Source organism: Bufo bufo, chromosome 2, assembly GCF_905171765.1.
Source record: "Bufo bufo chromosome 2, aBufBuf1.1, whole genome shotgun sequence".
Lineage (NCBI taxonomy): Eukaryota > Metazoa > Chordata > Amphibia > Anura > Bufonidae > Bufo > Bufo bufo.
In genome coordinates, this window is record NC_053390.1 from 339,951,460 (window position 1) to 339,969,629 (window position 18,170).

Genomic DNA, 18,170 nt, shown 5'->3' on the forward strand with positions numbered 1-18,170 from the left:
AATGCGTTCATGTCCATGAGCCCTTAGAGAGGATTTCTAATAAAGACATGTTTCCGCTCAGTCAAACCATAAGTTTTATGACTATAGATCTTGAAACTGGTGCTGGTGACAAGAATAACAAGAGGAGACTCCATCCTCCTGGTCTTTCTCCGATATAGTCTCTGTAGTTCTTATCTGATATATAGGCAGGTAAGGAATGGGAAATGAAATGCTGCAGTCAAGATTTTTTAATTTTTTTTATTTTTTTATTTTTTAGGGAAAAAGGGGAGGGAAGAAAATGGGAAGGGAAGATAATTTGTTATTTTTTGGGAAACATTTTGTATTTTTTTTTATTTTTTTATGGAGGGGGATTAGGGAGAGAAAGGGAAAGGAGAAATGAGGAAGGGAAGTTTTTTTTAAAGTTTTTTTGTTTTTGGGGAAGGGTTAAAATTTTCAGTTTTTTTTTTTTCCTGGCGGGTGGCAGTACAGGATGGTGCTTGACGGTTCGCCTTCACACTGGCTCTTTTTCCAGAGGCTCTCTAGATTTCATTTTCCTCCAGAACATGCAGATGCTGAAAAAAGAAAATCTATCAGTTATTTGATATTTGCTACTTACATGTCAGCTCTGAGTGAAATGTGTGCACAGATCCTCCAATGTTTTTTCTTACATTAGCTGCTTATCAGTCCACTGACATTATAACATGTCTGGCCTTGTAATATGCGCCAAATTTATCATGAAGCGTTCAGTATTGTGATAAATCTGGAGCATCTAGTGACTGCCTGGACTAAGTTTACACTGTGTAATGTGTAATATTTATCTAAAATACTACGCCTGTTCCACAGAGTATCTTATAGATGCTACCTACCATATGCCAGCGATCAGCATGATGGTGACGGAGCCGGCCACAGATATTGCTATGAGGGAAGCATTGTTGTTCCGTAGCTCCTCTAGAAGTGGCGGCTCAGGCGCTGTGATGTCAAGCACATCAGGAAGTGTAGGGCGAGGATGGTATTTTTTTGTCGCCTGTTCCGATTCGCTGATAACTAAATGAAGAAAACAATTACATTAATAGTTAATTCCATGAAGAGAACGATAATGACATTGTAGTGTATCTTATACATGAAAGACCATGAAATATCTGTCAGAATATCAGAATCGTCTGCATCATGGAGGCTCAGAAGCACTGTCAAAACCAAAAGTGGCTCCAAAATACAGAAAAGGCTAAAATCTTTCAATTATATTTTTTTCCTTACAAATACTAATTTAAAATAACCCCACATTATAGGTGACAATTCAGATTTTCAGAACTAGATCCTTTCTCACTAATTATCACCCACAAGTAGATATGAATCCCGCGTATCTAAGAATTACCACTCAGCATAGTGCCAGTAATAATATGTCCTTACCTGCCACGTTATAGGTGATCTTACTCACTGGCACCTCAGAGTCCAGGATGGTGGTACACGTGTACCGTCCGGAGTCCCCCATCTGTACGCCCTTGATCACTAGATAGGGCTCCCGGGTGATTTTGGGATTGTGTTCACGAGGCTATAGAAAAATTATGAAGAATTATTAGAGCCTCAGATATCACAACTATTTATAATTAGTGTTGAGCGAACAGTTCGAGCATAGTTCGGGTCCGTACCGAATTTTGGGGTGTTCGTGACACGGACCCGAACCCGAACTTTTTCGTAAAAGTTCGGGTTCGGGTTCGTCGTTCGGCATGTATTTTGGCGCATTTTGAAAGGCTGCAAAGCAGCCAATCAACATGCATCATACTACTTGCCCTAAGATGCCATCGCAGCCATGCCTACTATTGGCAAGGCTGTGATTGGCCAAGTGCAGCATGTGACTCAGCCTCTTATAAGCTTGTGCGCACGTCGGGACGTGCTCACTCCCGATGTGAATAGAACAGGGATAGACGCAGCTGATGCTAGGGCGAGAATAGGCAGGGATAATTGAATAACTGGAAGCAAATTTCTCTCCTCCACCTGTGATTCATCTGAACAACTGCAGCTGAGCTGCTTTTTTGATAGGGATTGGCTATTTTTAGAGTGGCCAGAGTGATTTTTCCATCCACATGTACCTGGGCTGACCGCCGGCCGCCATTTTGCGACTTGTAGTGCTGCAGCAGAAGCTGCCACAGTGTGCATTCCAAAGCTCCAAACAAGTCAGACATCTACACCTGGGATTCAGACCAATAGCGATTTAGCAGCACAGTCCAAGGCTATTTTTTTTAAAGGTTGTGCAGACCATTTTGTGGCACATGTTACTGGGCTGATAGGCGGCGGCCATCTTGGGACTAGTGCTGCAGCACAATCTCTCCCAACGTCCATTAATCACTTGTAATAGTGGTCTGTGCCATAGAAATCCTACATCAGGGACTTGGGTGTGCTTGTGTCACCCCTACTAATACCAGTCCACCTGTAATCCATACAGTGAAAAGCCATAAAGTATTCCAGTGAGGGAATTTTTTTTATTTAAAAAAGGCCAAGTTAGTTTATCTGGCGTTCAATATACTAGATACAGTTAGGCCTGCGTTTCATACATCTGGAATTAGCAAACTAATGTGCTGGGGTTGGGAAAACATATATGTACCCATACTAGAATCTGTCAAAGAAAGCGGTACTCACATATAACAGTCATTCCATCTGTAATCCATACAGTCAAAAGACTGAAAGTATTCCAGTGAGGGAATTTTTTTTTTATTTAAAAAAGGCCAAGTTAGTTTATCTGGCGTTCAATATACTAGATACAGTTAGGCCTGCGTTTCATACATCTGGAATTAGCAAACTAATGTGCTGGGGTTGGGAAAACATATATGTACCCATACTAGAATCTGTCAAAGAAAGCGGTACTCACATATAACAGTCATTCCATCTGTAATCCATACAGTCAAAAGACTGAAAGTATTCCAGTGAGGGAATTTTTTTTATTTAAAAAAGGCCAAGTTAGTTTATCTGGCGTTCAATATACTAGATACAGTTAGGCCTGCGTTTCATACATCTGGAATTAGCAAACTAATGTGCTGGGGTTGGGAAAACATATATGTACCCATACTAGAATCTGTCAAAGAAAGCGGTACTCACATATAACAGTCATTCCATCTGTAATCCATACAGTCAAAAGACTGAAAGTATTCCAGTGAGGGAATTTTTTTTATTTAAAAAAGGCCAAGTTAGTTTATCTGGCGTTCAATATACTAGATACAGTTAGGCCTGCGTTTCATACATCTGGAATTAGCAAACTAATGTGCTGGGGTTGGGAAAACATATATGTACCCATACTAGAATCTGTCAAAGAAAGCGGTACTCACATATAACAGTCATTCCATCTGTAATCCATACAGTCAAAAGACTGAAAGTATTCCAGTGAGGGAATTTTTTTTTTATTTAAAAAAGGCCAAGTTAGTTTATCTGGCGTTCAATATACTAGATACAGTTAGGCCTGCGTTTCATACATCTGGAATTAGCAAACTAATGTGCTGGGGTTGGGAAAACATATATGTACCCATACTAGAATCTGTCAAAGAAAGCGGTACTCACATATAACAGTCATTCCATCTGTAATCCATACAGTCAAAAGACTGAAAGTATTCCAGTGAGGGAATTTTTTTTATTTAAAAAAGGCCAAGTTAGTTTATCTGGCGTTCAATATACTAGATACAGTTAGGCCTGCGTTTCATACATCTGGAATTAGCAAACTAATGTGCTGGGGTTGGGAAAACATATATGTACCCATACTAGAATCTGTCAAAGAAAGCGGTACTCACATATAACAGTCATTCCATCTGTAATCCATACAGTCAAAAGACTGAAAGTATTCCAGTGAGGGAATTTTTTTTATTTAAAAAAGGCCAAGTTAGTTTATCTGGCGTTCAATATACTAGATACAGTTAGGCCTGCGTTTCATACATCTGGAATTAGCAAACTAATGTGCTGGGGTTGGGAAAACATATATGTACCCATACTAGAATCTGTCAAAGAAAGCGGTACTCACATATAACAGTCATTCCATCTGTAATCCATACAGTCAAAAGACTGAAAGTATTCCAGTGAGGGAATTTTTTATTTATTTAAAAAAGGCCAAGTTAGTTTATCTGGCGTTCAATATACTAGATACAGTTAGGCCTGCGTTTCATACATCTGGAATTAGCAAACTAATGTGCTGGGGTTGGGAAAACATATATGTACCCATACTAGAATCTGTCAAAGAAAGCGGTACTCACATATAACAGTCATTCCATCTGTAATCCATACAGTCAAAAGACTGAAAGTATTCCAGTGAGGGAATTTTTTTTATTTAAAAAAGGCCAAGTTAGTTTATCTGGCGTTCAATATACTAGATACAGTTAGGCCTGCGTTTCATACATCTGGAATTAGCAAACTAATGTGCTGGGGTTGGGAAAACATATATGTACCCATACTAGAATCTGTCAAAGAAAGCGGTACTCACATATAACAGTCATTCCATCTGTAATCCATACAGTCAAAAGACTGAAAGTATTCCAGTGAGGGAATTTTTTTTATTTAAAAAAGGCCAAGTTAGTTTATCTGGCGTTCAATATACTAGATACAGTTAGGCCTGCGTTTCATACATCTGGAATTAGCAAACTAATGTGCTGGGGTTGGGAAAACATATATGTACCCATACTAGAATCTGTCAAAGAAAGCGGTACTCACATATAACAGTCATTCCATCTGTAATCCATACAGTCAAAAGACTGAAAGTATTCCAGTGAGGGAATTTTTTTTTTATTTAAAAAAGGCCAAGTTAGTTTATCTGGCGTTCAATATACTAGATACAGTTAGGCCTGCGTTTCATACATCTGGAATTAGCAAACTAATGTGCTGGGGTTGGGAAAACATATATGTACCCATACTAGAATCTGTCAAAGAAAGCGGTACTCACATATAACAGTCATTCCATCTGTAATCCATACAGTCAAAAGACTGAAAGTATTCCAGTGAGGGGATTTTGCTTATAAAAAATAATATATTTCATTGTGGTGCGAGTTGAATCGCAACAATGAAGAAAAATACTATTAAGGGACGAGGACGCGGTCGTGGTGGTGTCCGTGGAGCCTCTGTTGCTGGTAGAGGACGTGGCCGTTCGGCCCCAGGCGCACACAGTAGGGAACGAACTCCCTCAACTAGCCGGCAGAATGTACCGCAATATCTCGTGGGGCCCAATGCCGCTCTTAGGATGGCAAGGCCTGAGCAGGTACAGGCATTAATCGATTGGGTGGCCGACAGTGCTTCCAGCACGTTCACCACATGGTCTTCCACCCAGTCTTCTGCGGAAAGCGCACAGGTGGCACCTGAAAACCAAGCCCATCAGTCTGTCACATCACCCCCAAGCATATCAGGGAAACGGTCTGAGCCACAAGTTATGCAGCAGTCTCTTCTTCTGTTTGAAGACTCTGCTTCCAGGGTTTCCCAGGGGCGTCCACCTAGCCCTTCCCCAGTGGAGGAAGACATACCATGCACTGACGCACAACCACTTATGTCTCCAGATGAAGAGGACATGGGAATACCACCACAGCAGAGTCACCGACTCTCTGATGATGACGAAACACAGGTGCCCACTGCCGCGTCTTTTTGCAGTGTGCAGACTGAACAGGAGGAGGTCAGGGAGGGAGACTGGGTGGAAGACGATGCAGAGGACGATGAGGTCTTAGACCCCACATGGACTGAAGGTCGTGGCGATGACTTTCACAGTTCAGAGGAAGAGGTAGTGGTGAGACCGAGACAACAGCGAAGCCAAAGAGGGAGCAGGGGGCCAAAGCAGACGAGCCGCCGCCCCCAGAGTTCGCCTGCTACTGGACATCGCCAACAGGGACCCAGCCCCACAAAGGCAGCTTCAAAGAGTTCCCTGGCATGGCACTTCTTTAAACAATGTCCTACCGACAAGACCCGAGTGACTTGCACGCTCTGCCATCAGAGCCTGAGGCGAGGCATTAACGTTCTGAACCTCAGCACAACCTGCATGACCAGGCATCTACATGCAAAGCATGAACTGCAGTGGGGTACACACCTTAAAAACCAGGCACTCGCTGAGGCTCCCCCTGCTCCCTCTACCGCTGCTGCCTCGGCTTCCGCCTCGAGAGGAATGTTGCCACCTGCCGAGCAGCAAACAGAGGATGTGCCACCGACACCACCACCACCGCCACCGTCAACTAGCGTCTCCACTATATCACACAGCAGCGTTCAGCTCTCAATATCTCAAACCTTAGAGAGGAAGCGCAAATTCCCCCCGAGTCACCCTCGAGCCCTTGGCCTGAACGCCAGCATTTCTAAACTGCTGGCCTTTGAAATGCTGTCATTCCGGCTGGTGGACACAGACAGCTTCAAACAGCTGATGGCCATGGCTGTCCCGCAGTATGTGGTTCCCAGCCGCCACTACTTCTCCAAGACAGCCGTGCCTTCCCTGCACATGCAAGTGTCCGATAAAATCAAGTGTGCACTGCGCAACGCCATTTGTGGCAAGGTCCACCTAACCACAGATACGTGGACCAGTAAGCACGGCCAGGGACGCTATATCTCACTAACTGCACACTGGATGAATGTAGTGGCGGCTGGGCCCCCGGCGGACAGTTCCTTGGCGCACGTCCTTCCGCCCCCTAGGATCGCAGGGCATCATTCTCTGCCTCCTGTAGCCTCCTCCTCCTACTCGGCTTCCTCCTCCACTGCTTCCACCAGCTCATCCGGTCAGCCACACACCTTCACCACCAACTTCAGCACAGCCCGGGGTAAACGTCAGCAGGCCATTCTGAAACTCATATGTTTGGGGGACAGGCCCCACAGCGCAAAGGAGTTGTGGCGGGGTATTGAACAACAGACCGACGAGTGGTTTCTGCCGGTGGGCCTCAAGCCAGGCCTGGTGGTATGCGATAATGGGCGAAATCTCGTGGCAGCTCTGGGACTAGCCGGTTTGACGCACATCCCTTGCCTGGCGCATGTGCTGAACTTGGTGGTGCAGAGGTTCATTCACCACTACCCCAACATGTCAGAGCTGCTGCATAAAGTGCGGGCCGTCTGTGCGCGCTTCCGCCGTTCACATCCTGCCGCTGCTCGCCTGTCTGCGCTACAGCGGAACTTCGGCCTTCCCGCTCACCGCCTCATATGCGACGTGCCCACCCGGTGGAACTCCACCTTGCACATGCTGGAGAGACTGTGCGAGCAGCAGCAGGCCATAGTGGAGTTTCAGCTGCAGCACGCTCGCGTCAGTCGTACTGCCGAACAGCACCACTTCACCACCAATGATTGGGCCTCCATGCGAGACCTGTGTGCCCTGCTGCGCTGTTTCGAGTACTCCACCAACATGGCCAGTGGCGATGACACTGTTATCAGCGTTACAATACCACTTCTATGTCTCCTTGAGAAAACACTTAGGGCAATGATGTTAGAGGAGGTGGCCCAGGTGGAGGAGGAGGAGGAGGATGAGGGCTCGTTTCTAACACTTTCGGGCCAGTCTGTTCGAAGTGGCTCAGAGGGAGGTTTGTTTAAGCAGCAGAGGACAGGTTCACAAGTCGCCAGCCAAGGCACTGTACTGGAGGACGAGGAGGATGAGGAGGTGGAGGGGGACGAGGATGACGCAAGTTCACAGCGGGGTGGCAGCCCAGGCCCATCACTGGTGCGTGGCTGGGGGGATACGGTGGACGATGACGATACGCCTCCCACAGAGGACAGCTTGTCCTTACCCATGGGTAGCCTGGCCCACATGAGCGAATATATGCTCCAATGCCTGCGCAACGACAGCAGAGTTGCCCACGTTTTAACGTGTGCAGACTACTGGGTGGCCACCCTGCTGGATCCCCGGTATAAAGACAATGTGCCCACTTTAATTCCTGAACTGGAGCGCGACCGTAAGATGCGCGAGTACAAGCGCACGCTGATAGAGGCGCTCTTGAGAGCATTCCCACATGTCACAGGGGAACAGGTGGAAGGTGAAGGCAGAGGAGTGGCAAGAGGTCGCCGACGCAGCTGTGTCACGGCCAGCTCATCTGAGGGCAGGGTTAGCATGGCAGAAATGTGGAAAAGTTTTGTCTCCACGCCACAGCTATCTGCACCGACACCTGATACGGAACGTGTTAGCAGGAGGCAGCATTTCACTAACATGGTTGAACAGTATGTCTGCACACCCCTCCACATCCTGACGGATGGTTCGGCCCCATTCAACTACTGGGTTTCGAAATTGTCCACGTGGCCAGAGTTAGCATGTTATGCCTTGGAGGTGCTTTCCTGCCCGACGGCCAGCGTTTTATCTGAACGCGTATTCAGCACGGCAGGGGGCGTCATTACTGACAAGCGCAGCCGCCTGTCCACAGCCAACGTGGACAAGCTGACCTTCATAAAGATGAACCAGGCATGGATCCCACAGGACCTGTCCCTCCCTTGTGCAGAGTAGTCCTTATTAACTGCCTAAAACATGTCTTGTTGTGCTACGGGCCACTTCTTTATTTGATACAAATTTTATGAAACCCACAGTTGAATGAAACTCTTCTCTGTCTGGGCGCCGGGGCCTAACCAGATGAAAGTGGCCGGTTAAACTAACGGGTGACATGAAGCCATAACCTCTGCCATGCTACCTCTGTCTTCTGTCTGGGTGCTGAGGCCTAAGTCAAATAAAGCGGTCTTCTGCTGTGCTGGGGGATATGAAGCTAATCTCTGACCTCTCTCCTCTGTCTGGGTCCAAAGGCCTAAATCACTGAAAGAGGCCTTCTCCTGTGGTGTGTGATATGATGCCAGAATATGTGCTGTGGGGCCTCTCTCATCTTCCTGGGTGCAGGGGTCAAATAAACTAAATTGTGGCCTACTCCTGTGGTGGTTGATATGATGCCTGATTCTCTGATGTGGAACCTCTCTCCTCTGTTTGGGTGAAGGGGTCAAAGTAACTAAATGGTGGCTTCTCCTGTGGTGGCTGATATGATGCCAGAATATGTGCTGTGGTGCCTCTCTCCTCTTCCTGGGTGCAGGGGTCAAAGTAACTAAATGGTGGCTTCTCCTGTGGTGGCTGATATGATGCCAGAATATGTGCTGTGGGGCCTCTCTCCTCTTCCTGGGTGCAGGGGTCAAATAAACTAAATTGTGGCCTACTCCTGTGGTGGTTGATATGATGCCTGATTCTCTGATGTGGAACCTCTCTCCTCTGTTTGGGTGAAGGGGTCAAAGTAACTAAATGGTGGCTTCTCCTGTGGTGGCTGATATGATGCCAGAATATGTGCTGTGGGGCCTCTCTCCTCTTCCTGGGTGCAGGGGTCAAAGTAACTCAATGGTGGCTTCTCCTGTGCTGATTGATATAAAGCTGATGGTTGTGCCATCTGACATGGTTGCCAGGGTCTGATTCAATGGGGGCCTACTCCTGTGGTGGGTGATCTAAATGCCTGATTCTCTGCTGTGAAACCTCTCTCCTCCGTCTGGGTGTAGGGGTCAAAGTCTTTCAAAGTCGCCTTCTCCTGTGCTGATTGATATGAAGCTGATGGTTGTGCCATCTGACATGGTTGCCGGGGTCCCATTAAATTGTGGCCTACTCCTGTGGTGGTTGATATGATGCCTGATTCTCTGATGTGGAACCTCTCTCCTCTGTTTGGGTGAAGGGGGCAAAGTAACTAAATGGTGGCTTCTCCTGTGGTGGCTGATATGATGCCAGAATATGTGCTGTGGGGCCTCTCTCCTCTTCCTGGGTGCAGGGGTCAAAGTAACTCAATGGTGGCTTCTCCTGTGCTGATTGATATAAAGCTGATGGTTGTGCCATCTGACATGGTTGCCAGGGTCTGATTCAATGGGGGCCTACTCCTGTGGTGGGTGATCTAAATGCCTGATTCTCTGCTGTGAAACCTCTCTCCTCCGTCTGGGTGTAGGGGTCAAAGTCTTTCAAAGTCGCCTTCTCCTGTGCTGATTGATATGAAGATTATGCTTGTGCCATCTGACATGGTTGCCGGGGTCTGATTCAATGGTGGCCTACTCCTGTGGTGGGTGATCTAAATGCCTGATTCTCTGCTGTGTAACCTCTCTCCTCCGTCTGGGTGTAGGGGTCAAAGTAACTAAATGGTGGCCTACTCCTGTGGTGGGTGATATGATGCCTGGTTCTCTGCTGTGGGACCTCTCTCCTTTGTCTGGGTGCTGTGGTCAAAATAATAGTAAGTGACCTTCTCCATTGGTGGGTGACTTGAAGCCTGATTCTGTGCTATGGGACCTCACTCCAATTAATATTGTTTAATTTTTATTTATTTTATGTTAACTCATCATTTCCCTATCTACATTTGTTTGCAGGGGATTTAACTACATTTTGCTGCCTTTTGCAGCCCTCTAGCCCTTTCCGGGTGTGTTTTACAGCCTTTTTAGTGCCCAAAAGTTCGGGTCCCCATTGACTTCTATGGGGTTCGGGTTCGGGATGAAGTTCGGGTCGAGTTCGGATCCCGAAGCCGAACATTTTTCGAAAGTTCGGCCGAACTCGTCGAACCCGAACATCCAGGTGTTCGCTCAACTCTATTTATAATATAATATTTGTAATTTATCATAGTCATATCATTAAGACAAAAATTTTGAAAATTACTGATGATAATTTGCTGACATGACAGAAAGTCTGATTTTAGACCATATTGAGCAGCCTGGTGATGATATTGGTGAAAGGACTTTCTGCTAAGTGGTTTTTGAGTAATGAAAGGAATACTTTTGGGAAGCGCTGCCTTAACATTATGGTCGTATAACTTAAACTGAACAATCTCCCAATTTTACCCTTATTTTCTTGGAAATCTGCATTGTACTTACCAGGGTGAACACGTTGTTATAGGTGTCCTCCAGCCTTGCGTACCATTCAAAAGTACAGTCCAGAATTAGTTCTTCATATTCTGGGATTTTTATATTTATCTCTAGAAAAACAGGAAAATGAAAAAAGATATTATAGAAGTAATTGTGTAGATATTCTGTCCTACATTTAGGGGTTGTCTCAATAACACGTCTCCTTCTATAAGACCTAATAGGAAATATGGGCATCATAGAGGAGACTGATAGTAACTGGTTATATTCTGCTATCTCCTCACCTCCACAGTTTACAGTCTCTGCCAGGTGAGACTTGTGATCTTTACATGGAGAGCAGGACCGTCCAGTTTTCAGATCTGAGAAAAGAAGAAAGAAATGAAATGTGAGCCAAGCATTAAAGACACTTATAATATTAGAATAAATATGATAATCATGTGCTGGTATCTATCACCCCTCTGTCACCTGCACATGGACAGTATACTGTACAGGCTGCCACAAATCACCCTTCTAGCCTGCTTATGGACTGAATCATATTAATTTAAATATCCTCCTGCTTTGGGAAGTCTGATGTATACCAGTGACTGTTATATTTAGTGTACGGTGAGGATTTGGGGTCCTATATATTTACTAATGTACTATATTAATGTAGATGTAAGAATAGAAACTTCTACTTTACCGAAACATCTGTTGGAGGTGCACAGGCAGCTGCATCTCTCCAAGTAGTCTGTGAAAAGAGGAGACATCATATAATAGTCAGCGAGTGCTGTGTAAAGTGCCTATGTAGTGCTGCTCACCTCTGTATAATAGGCACATTACCCACAGTTTACACATAGTTTACACACACTAGTGGGAAAGGTCCATTGGCATTCATTATATAGTGTAATTCTAGTTCCTCTGGCCTATGATAGAAATCTTATACTGTACCTTGATTTTTTGGAGGGCCCCCGGCGCAGACAACCTTCTCCTCAGCGCAGGTCTGACAGTTGATGTAGGTTTGCACCATTAATCCTGAGGAAATGCACTCGTGTTATAACCTTCCAATCTTATAGATAATAATAATAATGACAAGAAGCTGAATCTGGTATAAAATGTACTTACCACAGCTGTCTGCACCTGAGGAATGGAGAAGAAAGAAGACATTACTGACCGTTCTCATTGTCAGACTCATAAACCTCTAATCTCTGGGTCTCCTTATTATTACATGATGTCAGTGCCTCTGTGTTCATCACTTTGTTTTCTAGATTTCTGCAGTGTACTCAAGTTGTGCAGTAGGTGTTTCTGGGTGTAGTAGTGCAATATACACTAACCTGGTACAGCTGACTCTCTGCAAGGGCAGGTATAGGTAGGGAATAGTTCGTGACGCCAGTGCCAAGTAAACGGTGGCACGCCGTTTGCGGATGCAGGAATAAATTTGAGGAAACGTGGTGTTAAAACAGAACTTGAACTTTAGTAGTTTGCAGGCAGAGACAATATTGGAAACGCAGTTCCTCAGCATACAGTCGATTTTGCAATTCGGTCGATGCAGGCAATTCAGTACAGCAGGGTAATTACAGAGTGTTGAACACAGGACTTGCAGCAAAGGAGCTTGCACTCTAACTCTGTCTGATCCTGGAATGTAGCAATTCTTCACCAAGGCCCATTAACCTAAGTCTGGCTTTATATCCTTGATTATGGCTTTCATAAGTACCTCCTCTGTTTCTCTTAATACCTCTGGCTCCTCTGTTCTTTGCCTCAGTCTCTCCTAGCTTCTGAATGGTTCCTCAGGCCCTTAGGCTAAGATGTTCCTGCTTCTGCATATGGGTATTCAGGAGGGAATCTTCTCCTGAACAGCAGGCTTCAGGCCTGGACTTGTCTCAGACATTGTCTAATCTCCAACTGTAGCTTACTGAAACTAGACTCCGTCTGCCTTGCACTTCCCTGACTGGCCTTATATAAACTAGGGCTCCCTAGCTCCCTCTATGGACTAGAAGTAGGAATGACACCCCTAGCAGGCCTGTAAGTGCAAGTTTCAGTGACAGGAGAATACACACATTACATTACATTTTATAAAACTGACATAACAACTTCCCCATAATTAGGAGGGACGACAGCACACCAAGTGACCTTTGGTAGTAACGGGTATTACAACTCCCGTATACTACATACCCCACTGCTTTAAGCTGAGTACGACCTCGTACTCCATCATGGGTCTCCCAACTGGAATCTCTACCTGAAATAGAAAATAGAGACATGCAGGCATACATACATGTAATTAATCTGCATTTACATTTACATCAGGTCCAATTGGCAAAAGTGAAGTGTAGTGACAAGGGGCGTCGTTCTCTTCTCTCAGGATAGTGAATGGAACGGGGGCGCTGACCTGGCACAGCGTAACATTAGAACCAGGATAGTCCATGACAATGAATAAGTCCATGATAAAACAGTAGAAAACGGTATAAAAGTTCTTGGAGGCTCAAATAACAAACATGAGTCCGTACCCAGGTTATTTCTTATTAAATCACAGAGGCTCTCATGCGGTGGAGTCCATCTCTGGGCACAATACTTTTAAAAGAATAAGAATCTCAGAGGCTCAGGTACTTTTGAGTCTGTCTCCGGGCACGGTTCCTTGGTAACTGGTTGCACAATAAAATGGACAGCAAAGACAAGTGCTGTAACACCCCTGATCAACCTGAAAAGGGGGTGAAGGGTAAAAGGTGCAACAAAGGAACAGGCACAACTTGGCGTGGGTAACAAAAGCAGGCAGGAGGTCCTGGAAACAAACGTGGCCTTGCTGACTTTGTGATTTCAGTGGTCAACACCTACCACTGAGCCGTGGACAAACTGGCAGCTGCAACAAAGGACCAGCAACATTGGACTCCTGTCCTGGAAGGGTTAACATCACCTTCTGAAGAAATAAATCAAGGGCCTAGCAGGCTGACTACAGTGGCACATCATATCCACTTTGCTCTGTTGGCAAGTATCGTCTGTAGTATTCCTCTACAGGAGGATGGGCCCACATGACTGTATCAGGGGGTAGCTGCAGGGTAAAGGGGCCCCTAATAGGTATCGGCCCCATAGGCCTAGGGGTGAACCCTCTGGTGGGCCGTGCCGGCCCTGGCATAATCACTGCAGGGTGTGACATGCTTGGCGGCGCCGCAGCAAGCGGTCCGGTGCTCTGGGTGCAGCAATTCACGGCAATCGCGGGTCCGGTCTGGGGCACTGACGGAGCGGTGACAACAGAAGGCGGTCGGCGGGTGGTGACAGGCACCCTTACCTCATCCTTCCCCGGCGGTGTCTGGATCCTGGCGGTGTAGGTCTTACGCAACTCCCGCAACTTCTCCTCCAGCCGGACGATCTGCTCACCGATGCTCTCTGTGTCGGAGTCGCTGTTCTCTGCTGGCGCCGCCGGCGCAGGTACAGTCACCGATGACGCAGACTCGGCCTCTTCAGGTTCTGGACTTGCATCTGGTCTCCGTCCCATCCGGATGTTCTCAAAGGTAGCACTAAGTCCTTTTAACTGTTCCAGCTCAGATATTGTCTTCTCCCGACGAGGCAGCTCGGGGGAAGGATAGGGGCTCACCCATTTCTCCAACACGGTTGGCTGCCAGAAGACGTTCGGCCCGATGAAGGAGCTCCGCTCCTGAAAGGCATGATGGGCCGGCTCTGGAGAGCGTTCCGGTTCTCGCTCGCAGCCAGAGTAGTCTTCTCCTTCTTCTGCCTCCCAATCCTCAGGTCCTCGCTTCGGACGGGTCACAGCAGTCGCATAGGGGCCTCGCAGGCCCTCGGCAGGGGTGTACTCCACTTCCTCTCCCTCGCGGAGGCTGTGCTGGTACGAAGGGAGGTAGTCTCTTTTGACAGACCTTCGATTGACATAGAGGTCTCTGCCAGTAAGATAGTCCTGAATAAACCCGTAGCCACGGGATTTGTCAAACGACAGCACCACTCCCTTTCTCCTTTCCAGGAGGGGTTGGGTGTGCGTATGCTTCTCGTGGATGGTCTTGGTCAATTCCTCATACACGATCTTAGTCTTTATGTTCCGCTTGATAGCGGCCTCTCGGATCTCCGCCATCAGGGAAGACCATTTGAACGATGGCTGAAAAAAGTCCCTCCATGAGCCATAGTAGGGCTCGGGTTCCTTCTCCCTGGTGCGGCAGGCGGGTTGCTCCGGTCCCGGAGCGTAGGCCGGTGGAGCCTCTTCTGGCTCTACACCGGTGTCGGTCATTTTTTCAATTACAGGTGCGGACGCTGCAGCAACACTCTGCTCACAATCCAACATGCTCGATCCTTCTGAGGAGAGCGATAGGGTCGTGTCAATTAGAGTAGCCAGCTCCTCCCATTTCATTGGGGAGCCGCCCCCCAGGTATTCCAGTATATGGAGGGCGGTGTCCATGCTGGCAGACATGCAAATGTCCAGATAAGCCGTGGCGCCTGCCCTTGACCTTCTTCCCGCTTTTTCCTCAGAAAGGCGCCAATTTTTCCCGCCTTTTCGGGATGAAGGTGACGCAGCAGTAAATTCAGCAAGCCCAGCGGCCATCTTTAGGTACAAACGCTGTCTATTCACTGACGGCAAGCAGGAATGTTTAAAGTCCACAAAACCACACTCCAATGCGGCGATTTTCTTCCTCTGTGCAGCGCAATACTGCACAGCGCTTTTTAGAAGTTTTTGACACACTTTGGTTATGATTTTTAATCCACAAAGTCCACTTGAATAAAACAGGAAAATGTCACTTTGGTCACAGGGCAACGGTATAAGGCACAAAGTTCACGCTTCTTGCACTAGAAAGCGTGCGTATCCTGTTCGTGAAACGCCAAAAGAGAAGTGCAGTGTACTCAAGTTGTGCAGTAGGTGTTTCTGGGTGTAGTAGTGCAATATACACTAACCTGGTACAGCTGACTCTCTGCAAGGGCAGGTATAGGTAGGGAATAGTTCGTGACGCCAGTGCCAAGTAAACGGTGGCACGCCGTTTGCGGATGCAGGAATAAATTTGAGGAAACGTGGTGTTAAAACAGAACTTGAACTTTAGTAGTTTGCAGGCAGAGACAATATTGGAAACGCAGTTCCTCAGCATACAGTCGATTTTGCAATTCGGTCGATGCAGGCAATTCAGTACAGCAGGGTAATTACAGAGTGTTGAACACAGGACTTGCAGCAAAGGAGCTTGCACTCTAACTCTGTCTGATCCTGGAATGTAGCAATTCTTCACCAAGGCCCATTAACCTAAGTCTGGCTTTATATCCTTGATTATGGCTTTCATAAGTACCTCCTCTGTTTCTCTCAATACCTCTGGCTCCTCTGTTCTTTGCCTCAGTCTCTCCTAGCTTCTGAATGGTTCCTCAGGCCCTTAGGCTAAGATGTTCCTGCTTCTGCATATGGGTATTCAGGAGGGAATCTTCTCCTGAACAGCAGGCTTCAGGCCTGGACTTGTCTCAGACATTGTCTAATCTCCAACTGTAGCTTACTGAAACTAGACTCCGTCTGCCTTGCACTTCCCTGACTGGCCTTATATAAACTAGGGCTCCCTAGCTCCCTCTATGGACTAGAAGTAGGAATGACACCCCTAGCAGGCCTGTAAGTGCAAGTTTCAGTGACAGGAGAATACACACATTACATTACATTTTATAAAACTGACATAACAACTTCCCCATAATTAGGAGGGACGACAGCACACCAAGTGACCTTTGGTAGTAACGGGTATTACAACTCCCGTATACTACATTTCCATTGACAGAAATCTCTGAGCCGCCCCAGAGCGGTCCGGGCCTCTATAGAGCGGTCCAGGCCTCTATAGAGCGCAGACGCTCCTAGTGCAAACATCCCTGGCAGCCAATCAGATGTCGGCTTTCATATGTCCAGTACAGGGTAGGAGATAACAGCAGTGATCTGATTGGTGGCTGTGGGGATCTCTAGTTTGGGTGTACATTACTTTTACTACATGAGGCCTGTGTGTAATACATTTATATGTCATATTATAGCACGTGTTATATCTAGAAGAACTCACCTTGTTTATTTGGACACCTCCCTAAAAGTGAGAAATTAAGAAAAGCAGAATTACTAATAGAAAACAATAGAGAACAGAAATCCCCTGTATATGAGGGCTCTATCTATAACACTGCAATAATACAAAAGAAAACTGCACGCATAGCAATTCCCAGTATAGAACATTTTATTACAATCGCTCCCTCCTGTCACTAGGCTGTAGGGAAAGGAAAACAAGCGGAAAACATCCTCTCTGACAACCTACCAGACACGTAGAAGATAAGTACAATGGTAGACAGAAGAAGATTCCACTTACGTTGGTTTGAGTCCTGGACGATAACCTTGAGCTTTTCTTTGAGTCGCTGGAAATGGAGTCCAATGATGTGAAGAAGCTGGATCTCTAAGATATATAAAGAGGAGAAGAATGAGAGTCCGATCCCCTCATCTATCAGTCTGAGCCCCCAACACACTAATTCCTATTAATAAGAGAAGTAGAATTTCCACCTACGTATAAAAAATTGTACTTACCCTTAAAATCTATATCCTGGATGACGTCCACAGATTTTTTATATTCAGACGCAATTTCGGATATAGCATATTTATCTGGAGGGAAAATAATGGTACAATAATTATCTATCTATCTATAGATTATATGAAATAGAGATAATAGTAATAATATAATTACCCAGTATGCCGACTTCATCCTCAAGGTAGTTCAGGACTTTTTTTTCTGTGACTTTGGCAAACCGCTTGATGTTGACATAGGCTTCTATCGAGTCAATGTCATCGACTTGGCTTTTGATAAAGGTGTTGAATTCTTCCATAGCCATTTTCCCTCTGGAGTCGCATGGTATGCAACAGAGAGACTGTCCGATGAAGACAGATGTTACAAGCAGTAGAAGCCACATGGTCTGGATAGAACCAGACATCTTTAGTAAAATCGCTTCCTGTAGCAAATAATCACTAAGGACGCAAGAGAGCAGAACTATGTCCCACTGAGAAGACAACAGCACTGCACAGATTAAAGCATCAGGCGCCGGTTAAGGGACAAGGTCTTTATGACATCATCAGAATATGCAGATGAGGCTCTGAAACAAGCAATTGGATTGGTGGAAAATGTGATTATGACACCACCAGAATATGCAAATGAGGCTCTGGAACACATAAACTATTGGATTGGTGGAAAATTTGATTGTGATAATATCATATGAATATGCAAATTAGGCTCCAAAACAAATAAGCCATTGCATTGGTGGAAAATGTAATTTTGACATCATCATATGCAAATGATTCTCTGGAACATGAGTTGTTAGAAGGAGTAAATAAGTATGTTCACAAAAAAATACTTTTTTTTAAATATCACAAATAATACATATAATGACATTCTTTACAGAATATACATATCAAACATGGTTCACAGAATGATGTACCCAGGGGCATAGCGGGGGAAGGGGGGGAGGGCTGTTGCAAG

At 46.0% G+C, this 18,170-nt stretch overlaps 1 long non-coding RNA gene across 1 annotated transcript; it reads right to left on the reverse strand.

The window, feature by feature from the left end:
• Nucleotides 1-10,791: 10,791 nt before the first annotated feature.
• LOC120991505 lies at nucleotides 10,792-11,688 on the reverse strand. The gene is made up of 4 exons (XR_005776697.1): nucleotides 11,668-11,688; nucleotides 11,420-11,467; nucleotides 11,025-11,099; nucleotides 10,792-10,853 (listed from the first exon to the last, which is right to left on the reverse strand). It is a non-coding gene; the product is annotated as an uncharacterized LOC120991505 (long non-coding RNA).
• Between the last annotated feature and the right edge of the window lie 6,482 nt (nucleotides 11,689-18,170).